At 41.5% G+C, this 15,168-nt stretch overlaps 1 long non-coding RNA gene across 1 annotated transcript in view; it reads right to left on the reverse strand.

Moving 5' to 3' along the window:
* Positions 1 to 15,168, reverse strand: part of LOC123615353 (uncharacterized) — a 224,553-nt gene that overhangs the window by 65,728 nt on the left and 143,657 nt on the right. Inside the window, exon 5 of the long non-coding RNA XR_012503620.1 lies at positions 9,472 to 9,587. This is a non-coding gene — a long non-coding RNA (uncharacterized LOC123615353). The remainder of the gene's footprint in view (positions 1 to 9,471; positions 9,588 to 15,168) is intronic.

The following is a 15,168-nucleotide window of genomic DNA, read 5'->3' on the forward strand; positions in this document are numbered from 1 at the left end:
ACATGGCAGGTAGGAGTTAACTCTCTCTGGGCAATATTAAAGGGACATAATGAACGACAATTAACTGGAACTAATGCTTGATTGAAAAATTGAGGTGATAAACAGGGATAAAGCAAGAACATAGCCCAGAAGTCCATGCCAACAGAAACCTAAAATTATTGACAAAATAGAAAATTTTAAATATTTTTAATCAATACTGACTTAAGCATATGAATAAATGTTTGACTAATGCATCTTACCACTTATAATTCAGTTTCAAACTGCCATGAGATGTCATAAGACCATCTGAGAGGAAATTGGGGGAAGAAAGCCTAGATCACAAAAAAAAAAAAAATCATCACTTTTATGGCATTTGTACTGGAATTATTTCTAGAATAATGCGGTTTCACAGCTATAATTCAAACTAAGTTTTAGTCTATTGGTTTAACTGCAGCATATCTAAAATTTAGAAGTTTTTATAGCCCTTAATCCCCCATAATGGTGGCTAAAACCTTAGAGAAAATTCAATTATAGTAGAAGAGAGTTTTGTTCTTTTTTTTCTTCTTCTTCTTAAAAATGGACTTCATTTGGAGACCTGCTAAATATATAGCAGTTCCAAATTTTCCAACCCAATGTGTATAAAAATGGAGTGGATTACCAATCCAGAAATGCTGTAGAGGGACACAAAGATTATTAAATGTGGCATAGGAACATTAAAAGAGAATTTAATTGTCTAAGAGAGGGATTCTTGCTCAGGTAAAATCTATCTGGCTAAGGTTTAAATATATCTCATAACGAAATAATTGCACAAATTTCTTTAAGTACACATGGCATCAGAAAGAATCCAGAAAGGGCCCAGTGATGCTGAGGGCTACAGGTCTCACCTTTTACCTTAAAGAAACCAGAAAAGGGAAGAGGAGCTAAGCCTGCAGGATGCTGGCACATCATCTACCAAGGACAGCTCCGCACCTGGCAGCGGGCTGCTCAGTGGTTTGGCGCTTTCTTGTCTTCCGCTCCACACCCACCTACTTAACTAGGGCTATCCTTCAAGCTATAACTTTCTCTTGGAGAGGAGCAGGGTAAGAAAAGCTGAGAGGTGAGGTGAGGGATGGAGTTCTGATTCCTCAGAAGGGATCACACAATTATTTAGAGATGAAGTTTAGAAATTATTTCATCCAAATCATTCGGTTTGGTTAAAGAAAATGAGGTCCAAAGAAATCAAGTGGCTTGCCCAAGATTAGAAAGGTAAGTCACAGTGGAGCCACCAAGAACCCAGCCTCCAGACTCCGAGTCTCTGGCAGCTTCTCCTGCACCAGAGCCCCGCACACCCTTCTCCCCTGGGATGGGCATCCTCTCATCACGACCTTCTCCTCCAGGCAGTAGATGTCTTTGGCTGGCTGAACTGACAGAAGTCACAAAAGGACCCGGTCATGATATCTGAAGGTTATGACAATGAGCTCTCAGGCTGGATTTGCACTGAGCTGTGGAATAAATCTTTATCTGTAGGATTCCACTGAAAGCAAGTTCAAGTGTGTCACGTTTATGAATGTCTGCCTGGGAGCCTCTGCACGCAGTGCTTTATCAGCATACATGCTTATGCATCACCCCTGGTTTGCCAGCTGGAGTGTAGAGAAGAACCCAGGGCTGCAGCAGCCCCGCAGGTAGTCTCAGTCGCTGTGAGGCCCCCAGGCAATGACCTATAGCCTCCAACTACAATTTTGTCGTTCCTACAGTGGGACAGCAATAATTGGATGATTTTTCAAAACCAAATATTTAAGGAAGAGTATAGCAAATATGAAGTATACAACAGATTTGTTTACCCCATTAACAAAGCCAACTTTCCCTTTTGGAGTTGGGATTGCTGGGCTGGGGGTGGGGAATTGCACATTTATGCATACTAGCAGTGTGCCAAGAGCCTTGACTTATTTCAAAACCATGAAGATTCCATTACTCTAAGCAAATTTTAGAGATTTTCTTTAAGAGAATCATTTGTTTGTGGTTCTATTGAGTGATGCTTTACCTCCTTTGTGTGTGTGTGTGTGTGTGTGTTTCAGTCTCATCCCCATGATTTATTTTTATTAGCTTAGTTTCATATGTATTCAAAGAGACTTGCCAAGTAAGTCAAATCTACTTTTATTTTTAAAGATGATATATTTTTCAGAATTGAATAATGTAATTTTAAGTAAATTTTTAAAATGTACACTAGAAATTGTATTAACAGTTTAAAGGGGAGAGTAATTGTAACAGGAATTTGTTTGCATTCTATTTAAACCACGTATGTGAAATGAATTATATCCCACCAACCAGCACCCGCAGAATGCTATGGGATGGAGCAGGAGGGAAGAGCTACCTGTGGTCCCGTGAGATTTCTCCTGGTTTTCTCATGATCCCCAAATCGCGCCAGTTTCCTTTCAAACTCTGAGAACTGCCTGGTGATCAGGTGTGATCTTGGCTGCCACCAGAAGCAATCTGGCTGTCATTCCCACTGTGTTCACTCACAACCACAGAAGAGGGACCATGCTTTCTTCAATCCCAAACAGCATGCTTTCTCCTTAGAAAATTTTGTCCATGACAGGTCAGTACCTCAGCCCCTCCTATTTTTATATCCTTGGTTAACACTGATTCCTAGTTACTGGGATCAGGGAACAGAGGAGTTAACTTTATCAAATTACTAGTTTAAAAAAATGTATGGGAATCTGGCAATACCAGTGAATCAACCTAGGAGGATAGAATTGCATAAAGACGATATTAGGCATCTGACTTGGTCTTCTGTTTTTGACTCCTAATCAGAGAAGGCTAAAATTCTTCTGCTGGACACAGCACATGGTGAACTGGATTAATGGCTCAAGCTACATGTTTCTATCAAGCACCTTCTGAGTGCTATAACTTCTCCGAAGGCCTGATCTAAAATGATTAAGAAGAGTACGTGTCATCCTCAAGGCAGCATCGAGGTCTGCTAAATATTTGTTCAGAAGATTTCCAAAATATTCTGGATAGAATCTGTCCCTTTCATGATGAAAGCCTGTGACTTTAGGAGCCTTTTCTAGCAAAAACGCTTCCTCATTCTTAAGCGGCTGCCACCGCCCCAGGCCTTTCTCTCATCTTCCCTGTCGGAGGATTGAGGAGGAAATAACCACTTTTACATACTTGAGGAAAACAGTTCTGAGAATGAGTTGACTGGGACAAGCTGTAATTCCCTACCATTACTAAAGAGTTGCTAAGCAAATATTACAAAGCCAACAGAAAGGGGGAAACGTCCATTTCACTTCCAACAAAGGAAAACTGAAAGTTAGCTCCTTGGATACGAGAAATAAAGGGAAGAGGGCGAGTTATCATCTCCGTGTTTGTTTTCTAAATAGAGCTGAGTCTTGTTTGCCTTTTTTGGTCTGGTTCAGTTTTGCTTTTGCTTCAGATGAGAAAAAATGGGAGATCTGGTCAAGAAGAAAGGAATGGAACCCACCAGTCCTGCTCTCCTGACAACCCTCCCAGCAGCTGCAGAGGCTTAAGGCATCCTTACAGGTGGGCAGGGAGCCGTGGTGGCCTGAAACTCACGCAAAACCAGAGCAGAGAAGCCCCCCTGGTTTCATAGTGAGGAAAAGGAGCTCAGAGCTCTCTCTGAACGCTAGTACAAGATTAAAGGGCTCTGACAGGACACTGAGATCCTTCATGTCCTGGGAAAGACCCAGAGAAGTAAGAGATCTGGCCTCTAACTGGAGGAATCTATCATCTCCTCTGGAACACAGTTATTCCCCCCGGAAAAGTAAGGCAAAGACAAAGGTAGAATATACCAAGTTTGCCATGAGTGGCTCTGGGCACAAGTAGTGTAAGACGCCTGTCTCCCTCGTGTCTTTTGCTGCAGTTCAGGTTCCCTAAATTTTTATCCCCATCTTGACCCACTGGACTCTTGATTTGTGTATTTAACTGCTTATTTGATGTCTCTACTTGTATATCAATAGAAATATCAAACTTTTCTCCCTGGACCAATTCCTCTCAACCCAGTCCTCCCAGTCTTAGCAGTGATCCTTTCCTTTACCTCGTATCTCAGGTCAAAAGCCTGAGAATCATCTCTGATGTCTTCATTTTTTTTCTCACGCCCCACCTCCAGTCCATCAGACCCTCCTGGGCCTGTAACAGAGGAAGAGCAGAACTAACACTATGTTGGAACTGCCTCCCTCATTCTTTAGCTTAAATACTTTTATCACTCTAGCCTGGCACAGAAAGAACTAAATATTAGAGAAATGTTGCTTGTCCCAGAATAGCTCATTAAGTTCCTTGAAGAAAGTTTCCATCCCATGGTCCCAAGCTAGTTATGGCTAGTACTTGGTATAGATAAGTTTGCTTTCAGCCCAGAAACGTTGTTAATAGGCAGAAATAAGAATGGTAGAGTAAAAATAACTGCTAACAATTTGAAGTTTTTGCAGGAGTCTTGTGAGCCGGCACCACGTGAGAAAGCAGAAGAACAAAGAATAGTTATTCATCCCCTGAAGGCCAGATGACTCCGAGAAGTCTGCACTCAGCTTTGTCCTTTAATCTTGAACCTTACTGCCTCCCCTTTCTCTTAACATAAAAGAAGTCTCAGTTTTATTCCACATTAAGATGGTTCTTTAGGACATCAGTCCACCATCTTCTTCGTTTGCTGGCTTTGCAAATAAAGTAGCTATTCCTTGCCCCAGTCACTCATCTTTCGATTTATTGGCTAGTCGTGCGGCAAGCGGTATGAACTTGGACTCATTAACATCTCTACCTCCAAAGCTTAACCCAAATCCATCCATCTCTTGCCATGGCCACATCACCACCATCTCTGGCCTTCATGACAGCAGTCGTCTCCTTTGCTCATTCCTGTCCCTCTATGGTCCATAATGTAGCCAGAGATTATTTCCCATCCCCTCTCGGGGTCTTTGTAGGAATATTTCCCAGCCAAGAATGCACTTCTCCCAAACCTGCTCCTGCTGGCACTACTCTCATCCTTCAGTGGCCCTCAACTCACAGTGGTCCATCCTGATCTCCTGATCTGAGGAGCCCTCAGTCATTCTCTGTCCCTCCACCCAGTTTTAAAAATAGAAGAATTTTATTACAAATGGCTATGTTATTGTTTATGCATTGATTACCTGGCTTCCCCTTAATGATTAAGCTCTAGAGAGGAGAAACTGGGTCCTTTTTAAAAATTATTTTTCATTGGAGTATAGTTGATATACAATATTATCTAAGTTACAGGTGTATGACAGTGACTCACAATTTTTAAAGGTTATATTCCATTTGTAGTTATTATAAAACATTGGCTATATTCCCCGTGTTGTACAATACATCCTTGTAGCTTATTTTATACATTATAGTTTGTACCTCTTAATCCCCTACCCCTATATTGCTCCTCCCCTCTTCCTTCTCCCCACTGGTAACCACCAATTTGTTCTCTATATCTGTGAGTCTGCTTCTTTTTTGTTATATTCACTAGTTTGTTGTATTTTTTTAGATTCCACATATAAGTGACATTACACAGTATTTGTCTTTCTCTGTCTGATTTATCTCACTTAGCATAATACCCTATAAGTACATCATGTTGCAGCAAATGACAAAATTACAGTCTTTTTTACAGCTGAGTAATATTCCATTGTGTGTGTGTGTGTGTGTGTGTGTGTGTGTGTGTGTGTGTGTGTGTAGAGCACATCTTCACCCATTTATCTGTTGATGGACACTGAGATTGCTTCCGTATCTTGGCAATTGTAAATAATGCTATTAACATTGGGGGTGCATGTATCTTTTCAAATTAGTGTTTTGGATTTTTTTTCAGACATACCCATGAGTGGAATTGCTAGGTCATATGGTATCTGTTTTTAGTTTGGGGGGTTTTTTTAACATTTTTTTATTGAGTTATAGTTATTTTACAATGTTGTGTTGAATTCCAGTGTAGAGCACAAATTTTCAGCTATACATGAACATACATATATTCATTGTCATATTTTTTTCACTGTGTTTTTAGTTTTTTGAGGAACCTCCATACTGTTTTCCACAGTGGCTGCACCAATTTACATTCCCAACAACAGTGTACAAGGGTTCCCTTTTCTCCACATTCTCACCAATATTTGTTATTTGTGGTCTTTTTGATGATGGCTATTCTGACAGGGAGTGAGGTGCTATCTCACTGTGGTTTTGATGTGCATTTCCCTGATGATTAGCAATGTTGAGCATCTTTTCATGTGCCCGTTGGCCATCTGCATTTCCTCTTTGGAAAAATATCTACTCAGTTCTTCAGCTCATTTCTTAATTGGGTTGTGTGATTTTTTGATGTTGAGTTGTATGAGCTGTTTATATATGTTGGATATTAACCCCTTATCAGTTATATCATTTGCAAATATCTTCTCCCATTCAAGTAGGTTGTCTTGTTTTGTCAATGGTTTCCTTTGTCGTGCAAAAGCTTTTAAATTTAATTAGGTCCCATTTGTTTATTTTTGTTTTTATTTCCTTTGCTTTATGAGACAGATCCAAAAAAAATACTGCTACAATTTATGGCAAATAGTGATCTGCCTATGTTTTCCTTGAAGAGTTTTATGGTTTGGGGTCTTACATTCAGATCTTTAACCTGTTTTGAGTTTATTTTTGTTTATGATGTTAGAGAATGTTCTAATTTCATTTTTTATATGTAGCTGTCCAGTTTTTGAAGCACCACTTATCACACAGACTGTCTTTTCTCCATTGTATACGCTTGCCTCCTTTATTGTAGATTAATTGATCGTGAGTGTATGGGTTTCTTTCTGGGCTGGGTCCTTCTAGATTGTTGCTGTGTATCCAGGAACCGGAATAATGCCTGGCACACAGTAAGGACTTAATAAATGATGACTGAATAAGTAAGCAGACAATGAATCCTTCAATCCTCTACATTGAAGCCAATCAACACAGCAACAGGAAAGAAATGAAAACCCCCAAAGATGTTTGTAGGGAAGGCTGTTCTTGACCCCTTACAAGTTCACGTCTGATGAGGGAGCAGACGGGAACTTGGATGAGCTGTCCTGTAACAGGTGATCTATTCTGGAATCCTCAGCCCATCCCATAGTCTCCACCCTTGAATTGACACCTCTGATCTCCCTCAGGGGGCTTCAGAGAAAGTCATGTGATATTACCACAAATATCACCATTTCTATAGCCTTGACGAAAACAGTTTTGAGAATTCATTGACTGGGACAGGTTTTAAGAAAGGAAAGCTTCCTAGAGAAGTCTGAATGTTAGCTGGGCCTCGAAACGTGGCCAAGAAAATGACCTCACTTAACGTAGATCAGTGTTTCTCAACTTTTTTTCATCATCATCCCTCCCACCCAAGGAGCCTTTTTAGACTTTTCCTAATCACCCCTTCTCATGAAATTTTAATGGCACCAGTATACTATATGTCTATGCACCATGACACTTTAGAGGTCCACAAATCATTATAACATCTAAAGTTTGTTCACCAACCCTCCTCCCCTCCAAGAACCAATTTTTGCCTCCTTGGGGGAAATATCACTCTGTAGAGAATGAATGTCACATTCGTTTCTCTTGTGTAAATAACGATGTTCCTCTGCTATCCTATTGTTGGTAGACAAATTTCTCCTTTAAGAAAGACCTTTTCCAGTGTGGCTTACTTAAGAAAATGTTTGGGGGAAATAACTGAACCCCTCAAAAAATGAGCCTTGTGTTGGCAAGATACACTTCATCTCTCCTTTGACTTTGCTCTTTGGCTCTAGACGTTAAGGAGTCCAGATGTCTTAGCAGGGTGAGAGGTGGCCCCTGAATCATGGACACTGGGAAGGCCAGCTTTCTTAGAGCAGACATTACCCTGAGATTAGAAACAATGCTTGGTGAGGTAGATTACTTTTTCATGTTACTCTGTGTTTATACACATGTGCTAAGTCTGTGAATTCACCAGTCAGCAGGAGTAGGAAAGAGAGGTGAGGAAGTAAGATGGAAGAGAGGACATGCCATAGCACGTTCAGTAGGACCAGGGAGGACCATGGACACCTTTTCCTGAAGATATAAGGACAGCTTTACACAAGAGATGAAAACCAAACACGGCCTATTCTTAGTTTTGCTCATAGCCTTGACCTAAACTGAATGAAACTGGCCTGCCTCCTTCCTCTCTTCACTCATTCTTTCAACAAATATTTGAGTGTCACGTATTTGTGAATACTATAAAAATGCAAAGGTCAAGATCTATCGATTTTTTCCCCCAAAGAGCCTACATACAGCCCACTGGGAAATCAAACAAGTGATTCAATTAGTGGAGTGACTGAGACATTCCCCAGGGTATTTGTTCCAGGCTCCACCTTGTGACCCACTGAGGATATTCACCGTTTGCTGTTCTTCAAGGACAAACTCACCCTTCAGGAACGTAATCTCACTTGCACTTCCAAATTCACTGTTTTCATAATCAAGTGGCATAATGTCAAGCTGCTCCTTAAATTAAGGTCTCTTCTCTCATTTCCCTCTCCCCACAAAATCAGTGATCACAATCAAAGAAACAATTACTTTTGTTCAGCAAGATCTGCTTTTAATTAACCTATGTTTGTTCCTTATTGAAAACACCTCTACCAAGAATACACCGAATGAGTCCTTTCTGCTCTGGTACCTGGAAGAATAGACAGGCAATAGCCAATGGCCTGATGGCCCCACAGCTGCTTCATTCTCAAGACCTTAAATCTCAAGGAAATCATGTCTGCATGTGGGATCCCAGGAACCAGAGCTTGCTCCAGACAGCTTCTGAGCACACGGCAATGTCCATGTCCAACTGCGGGAGGTTGGCCTTGAAAGATGGAAGGGCTTCTGTGGGAAGGACTGAGGCTTTTCTCCTGGCTCATTCTTAAAGGGATTATGTCAGCTTCATAAGGTGTTGTACTGACGTTCTGATGTGATGACCTTTTCACATCATTAGGACCAACCTGGGTCAGTAGATCTCCCTGGCCACCAGCCAGCTCTCACAGCCACTGTGTAGCAGCCTGCTGAATCTGCTTATTCTGTTTAGAAGGTGCAGAGGCCAATATGGAGGCCAGCCTGTTGAATGATTCCTTTTGAAATCCAATTCTGAAAGTGCATTTCTTATCCTACATTGAGCTTACCTCCTGAGCGTGGCTACAGTCAGTTGCTCCTGCCAGCAGGAGACCTGAGTCCTAACAAGTTATGCTGGAGCTCTCACTTCTTAGCCCCCTCTAAATGGCCATCACCACATCACAGTCCTCTCTTGAGGAATTCTTTCAAAAATCCTTATCTTATCAGTGGCAGAGCAGAGGCGTGTAAGATAGGGAGACTTTGGGCTGCAAGCATGTTTCAACAGTATGGTTCTCAAGTTTGAGATCCCTGTGTTTCCACCTTCTAGGCCACCATGGGGGGAGATTACCTTGAAGATTAACCATGAACTATCCTGTATCTTTAGCTGATCTAATAGTTTATCAAGCTGGCCTTCAACCTTGAAGAGCAAATTGATCTCCCAGCATGAAGCAAAGATTTCTTTTGAATATTATGAATTCTTACCTTGGGCTTCCCAGTGAGCTGCTACGTTTCATAAGAACTTGAGAACTTCGAGGCTGCTCCACGCCTTCAAAGCCCTTCTGATGCTTTTCTCCGCTGCAATAACAAGTAGGCCACCCCTGTGGTAGAGAAAATGACTAATTAAAAAATTACCTTGCACTGGTCTCTTAGGAAAGTTCCAGAATTCCACCAGACCCCCAAGTTGCATCAGTTCAAACAAAAAAAAGTATCACTCCATAAACAAATCACGTCACAAAAACATGATACAGATTGACTGCTTTTCTCTGATAAATTTCCCCATCGTCTTCTATTTCCCAAAAATGAGCAAAAAGCCTCCATTGCGTTCCTTCCCTTGCTTCATGTAATTTGAGCTCAAATTTAAATGCAGTGGTTTCTTTAAAAACTGTTGCAGCCAGAGACTTTGATAGCCAGTTTCTAGCTACAAACTCAAGCTTATCTACGAATGTAAGTTTTAAAATAATATTGAAATAGAACTTTAAAACTGAGATTCTAATTTTTTTAAAGAAAGACTTATAAGTAAGGAAATAAAAAAGGAAATAAAGTCTGGTATATGAAGGTGAGTAGGCTGTTTCATAAAAGTCATGCCTCTGAAACGTGTCTGTAAGGAGTTGAACCTGCTGATGTCTTTTGAAATTTGCTAAGAATAAATTTGAAATCACATTTCCATGGAAGTAATTGCCTATCCTCTGGAGCAATGATTCCTAACTTTTTCAAAGATCCTTTTTAAGTACCAAGAAATTTAGTGAGAACTCTCATGTGGTTGGAAAAATGTAGAACATGTGCAGAGAGAGGCTCACTGGTCTTTTCATTAATTCCGCAGCCCCTCAGGAGTCTGGCTCCCACCTGCTGGCTTCCACAGATCCTGCGTTGGGAGAGCCATAAAATTATCCAGAAATGACGGCCCCTGTGCAAACATCCTAGAACACGCTCACGGCTCGCATTAAACCTTCAGAGATTACTGTGTCTACACCGGATTTGCCAATGCAGAAAACAAACGTAGGTCAGAAACACATAATGTTTGTCAGAGAACAAATAGCTTCCATTTTTTTCTTTCAGTCTTAATACGTGGTCTACTATTGATGTTTTATACCCTCTCAATTTACCTTTCTGGTACTCACTAATTAAATCGAAAAGCTATTCACCTTCTTCTCAAGCATAGGGTTGAATTGTGAGAACCCAGAGAATTCATGAAAGGCCTTACTATATGCAAATGATAAATGTGATAACTTATCATTCCCAGCATCGGGATGATTATCCACATAAATCTTCACTGTCCCACTGAGAGCTGCATTAAATCATCCCACTGGTCCATTGCATTGTGGGTGATAAGCCAGCATTTTCACATGTTTAACCCTATTGCACTTGCATAGGAAACACACCCTAGGCTTTCCGTAAGAACCTCTGAAAGCAATCCAGGCCAAAAATGACCTATGCCAACCCTCGCCTCCTTCGGGGGCGTAAGAATTCAATGTCATGCTGCCTCTCAATCCTTTATGTCACAGAAGTTGCCTCTAGAGTGAACGTTTTGCCCTTTGGAAAGGGATTTTCTAATTTCCACATTCTCTAGACCTTCCCACTGACAGATCAGGAATGCTGTGGCTGTTGTTTAGAAATTCCTCTTTCCTAACCCTGGGCAGGCCTTCCAACCTACGTATCATTACGCATCTGCCTTTGGGTCATAGAACCACAGACATTATTGGGGTGGCATGAATTCAGGGGATCTATAAACTTGGATGGGAAAAAAATTAACATCTTTGTTTTCACTAACCTCTAACTGAAATTTAGCACTTCCTTCAAATGGGAATGCAGGCAGCCAACCACTGTCCTCTCGGAGACTTTATCACCAAGAGAAATCACCAGTATTTTCACATCACATTAAGGTTGTGCAGGTATCTGAAAATATTTACTCTCATCACTATTTCAAAATTTAGGTGGCTGTTAGACCTGCCATGGGAGCTTGAGCTGGCTATTTAATACAGTAATAAAGAAGCCCATATATTACTGAATCACCAACTTTATATATACACATACATGTATATCAGCTATATATTATACATGTATAATTATATATATGGTAATTATATTTTAACCCAATTGGTTTTCTTTATAATCCTATGTATTTTATTTTGTGTATTTAAAAATATTATTTGCAGAAAGGTTGCATGGACCTCATCAGATGGCCAAAGGGGTCCAAGGGACAAAGAAAGTTAAGGATTCTTGCCTTGAAAGTGTATGTCTTTGAATCATCACTGCTGCCACCACCTCCTTGGAAACCCTGCACTTGGCTCCTTTGTTCTCAGTACCCCAGTTCAGGGAGCCCTGGTTTACAGCCTGTGAACCCCAGGCTTGCTTGTGTGGGGCCAGTTCTGTTTGGCAAGAGACATTCTGGGCAGAACACCTGTCCAGGTGGGAGGACCTTATTGTCACCCTTCATGGCTTCTTTTCCAACCTGTTACTCCTAGGGGAAATGGCATGGACTTCAGGAAGTGCAAAAAGCCCCTCATTCATTCCAATTTACTGTTGAGAGGCCCTTGGAGAACATTCCATCTGCCTCCTAATTCCACGGTCACGTCAGCAGACTCAAAGAGCAAAATGACCTGACTCAAAATCCCACAGCTAGTTAATCGTCCTGACTCCCAGGAATTCTCCCTTCTATACACCACCCACGGACACATAACAATAAACAACCTTTATGTTGAGCCCCTTAAAGACCATGCACTGTTTCATGTGCTTTTCATATGTTAATTTCTTTAATTATCACAATGACCTTAGTAGTAAGTTCAGTGATTCTCCTCACTATACAGATGGGAAAACTGAGGCCAAGAATGGTTAAGGGACTTACTAGGTTACACAACTAGTAAATGATGGAAACAAGATCCGAATCAGACAGGCAGACTCCTCTTGGCCCTGTGACCATCCTGCCTCTCCAGTCAGCTGCCACCAGGCAGTGTGGATGCCGATGACAAAAATTCAAGTCAAACTGAGCAGAAGTAACCTCACAAAGCTCCAGTTTCCCCACCTTGTAAAATAGGGATAGAAAGATCTGCCTTGCAGAGCTGGTCTGAAAATTAAGCTAAACATATACATCAAGTGCTAAGCATGTCTAGTACATAAGCTCTTGAAAAGGGTAGGTACTATCATTTTTGCAATTATTTTTATTAAGGTGGGCACACAAGATTGCAGAGATGAAGCAGATGGTGAAAAACCAAACCTTTGAGAGTAAAGGCGTGAGCGGAAAACCACAGCCAGGTGGACTAGAGGTCAGGCAATCCAACCCACATTGGCAGAAACCTATGAGACTCCTCCAAACTCTTAAGGTTTAAAACTCTACCTATAATTCATTCATGTATTCCCTTAGTGAGAACTGCTATATGCAACTTCATTCATCTTCTTTCTTGCTCCACTACTCTCACCCCGTTCACAAACCCTGCCGACCTACCCCTGAAATATCCGCTATGGTTCAAAACATGAGTCAAGCATGGAATTTAATTCCTCAAAATCAGCAACGAGTAACAAAGAAAATCTACACATCAATGCGAGAAAATTGGTTGAAAATGACATTCAAATGCTATTCAAGGATTTTTCATGCAATACAATGAAGTGAGACCAGCCAGAGAACAGGATGCTCTGGCCAGCAACTGCCAAATGAGGTGAAACCCACATGGGAGCAAGTGGCAACAAGGACAGAGAGCCCCGGCGAAGCCCCGCCCGCAGCTCCTGGCTTGGAGCGCGTGGGAAGTGAATGTTTGTTTTACCTACTTCACCTTTTCTGTTGGGGGAACTATACTGACCTTCTGTGTCCCCCAGTGATAGGATCTGCCACACCCTAACCACGGAGCTGAGTATGTGAGCAATCTAGGTCAAACAGGTTTTCCTTCCTGGGAACTCACCCTTGAAGGAGACACACAGGAGAGAGGGGAGTTGGAGCTGAATCATCGGATTGACAACCATACACTAGAGAGGTCATCTGGAAACTTTTGTTTCTAAGATCCCCAGAACTAGAAGTCCTATCCTCCCGAGGCCCAGTGGCTCCATCTTCCTTTGATTCTACAAGGTATTCCTGGTGTTTATCGCATCACTGTGCGTCATAGGATACACGTACACTATATACATTCTCCTACATGGGTCAAAATTTCATAATCCATGTTAGAGAATAAAACAGCAAGAAAAAGAGAATTTCCAAAAGAGATTTATTTCAAGGCAGTGGGGTGGGACTCACTGCAGACTCAAATGAGGGGAAAGAATTATGGGCTAATTTTGCTAAGGAAAACGGAAACCATTAAAATTATTTAAGGGAACTGAAGAAATGCAAAATCAAACCAAGTAAGGAGGGAAGTCAGTGCCATCTCAGCGAGACTGAGGGCTTCACTCAACTCACAGTTACTTCAGTAACTGGTAAGAGTTAACTTGACCCAGGAGGACACGGGGTGCAAGTTCATCCCATTGGAAGGGTGTGGTCTAGGAGTCCCAGTAGTTCCCCATGGATGATTATTAAAAGGCTCCATATGTCCACCTGAAGCACCAGAAGACTGGCGCATCCAGAGCATGGAACTCAGACGAAATTCTCCTAGAGAGAAGTGACATCTTTCTGCTAAGGCTGTGAACCCCATACATCTGGAATGGTGTATTAGCTCAGGCTCTCATAACAAAACACCATGGACTGAATGACTTAAAGAACAGATTTGTATTTCTCACAGTTCTGGAGGATGGAAGTCCAAGATCAAGGCACCCACATGGTCAGGTACGGGTGAAGACCCTCTTTCTGGCTTGCAGATGATGCCTTTGTCTTCACATAGATGAGAGAGGAGAGAAGGAGAGAGATAGCTCTCTGTATCTCTTCTTTAAAGGACACTAATCCCATCTTGAGGGCTCCACACTCATGACCTCATCTAAAACTAATTATCTCCTAAAGGCCTCACCTCCTAATGTCATCACATTGAGTATTAGGGCTTCAAAGTATGAATTTGAGGGGTGGGGACACAATTCAGTCCATAACAAACTGTAAAACTGTTTTTTTGGTGAGTGCCTCATTTACTCTTGGAAGATGTTAAGATGTATATAATCTATCTTGAAATAGTGCAATGCAATGTGTCAGTTCAAGTGACCCCTTAGGCACAGTCAGTGGCCTTATGGAGAACCCCAGCCTGAGGTCAGCATTCTACCAACAAGCCCACTGTACACCAAGAAGGCTACAGCAAAAGACCCAAATCTCCATCAACACCCAAGATTTTTCTCATTAACATAGAAAGAGTCTGAAGGGGATTTTGTTAGTAAAATTAGTGGTATGCAAGTTAATGTGATTAAGTAAAATATGTTAGTAACAATCCCCACACTTCATGAACAGGATAGAGGAGGCCAGTAAATAATGTCACCAACTTTTTATATCTTAAGACTCCCATGTCCACCATCAAGTTGGGAGACATCTGTGGATAACATCGTATCTTCCTCAGGTGAACTTCTGTGCAACATGGTCGGACCACCCACAAGATAGAGAAATGGGACTTCATGAGCTCACAGGCTTGATCATAGGAGTTTGTTTAATAAATATCCATATGGAGGGCAGAGTCAGGTTTGAGACCTGCTCCTATCACCTGGTTGGACCATCACCATCCACCTAAAAATACCTGAGAGCTTCTGACAATCAGAGGACACCCAGCTCCCAAAAGAAGGTTAGAATAC

The sequence above is a fragment of the Camelus bactrianus genome, chromosome 3, assembly GCF_048773025.1.
Source record: "Camelus bactrianus isolate YW-2024 breed Bactrian camel chromosome 3, ASM4877302v1, whole genome shotgun sequence".
Classification (NCBI taxonomy): Eukaryota; Metazoa; Chordata; class Mammalia; order Artiodactyla; family Camelidae; genus Camelus; species Camelus bactrianus.